At 56.4% G+C, this 452-nt stretch overlaps 1 protein-coding gene across 1 annotated transcript in view; it reads left to right on the forward strand.

The window, feature by feature from the left end:
- Positions 1-101: 101 nt before the first annotated feature.
- Positions 102-452, forward strand: part of CHST12 (carbohydrate sulfotransferase 12) — a 6811-nt gene continuing 6460 nt past the window's right edge. Inside the window, exon 1 of the mRNA XM_035901323.1 lies at positions 102-322. The gene's annotated coding sequence lies outside the window, so the exon portion shown is untranslated. The remainder of the gene's footprint in view (positions 323-452) is intronic.

Here is a 452-nt window from a genome sequence, read left to right on the forward strand (position 1 = left end):
CCGGGACGCAGAGCCCCCTGGGCGGAGCGCGGCTTTTACCGCGGCTTCAGGGGGACGGCCGCCAGCGTGATCGGTCCCGCTGGAACTTCGCGCACAGAACTTCAGAGCTGAGCTACAACCAGTAGAAAACGACGCTGAAGTGGGGTGTTTGCAAGGCAAAGGCGGGCGGTGCGAGTGGCTGGCTCTGATTTCTGGCCCCTGTGTTGATGCGTAACAAATGTTCTGGGGTTTTGTTGGCCCAGGCTGTAGGCACCGAGGCTTGCTGAGACTCTCGCGTCTGTAAGGCCAGGGACGCTGGGTGCGCTTCAAGTTTGCGACAAAGGTAACGAATGAACAGGACACGCTGCGTTTTGGGAGTTTCCTTCTGGAAATCTCAGAAATACGGTTATGGAGACAACTTCCAAGTATGGGTATTAAAAAAGAGGCAACTGGCGCTGCCAAGCCTGTACTAA

The sequence above is a fragment of the Egretta garzetta genome, unplaced genomic scaffold (assembly GCF_000687185.1).
Source record: "Egretta garzetta isolate BGI_Z169 unplaced genomic scaffold, ASM68718v1 scaffold299, whole genome shotgun sequence".
Taxonomy (NCBI): domain Eukaryota; kingdom Metazoa; phylum Chordata; class Aves; order Pelecaniformes; family Ardeidae; genus Egretta; species Egretta garzetta.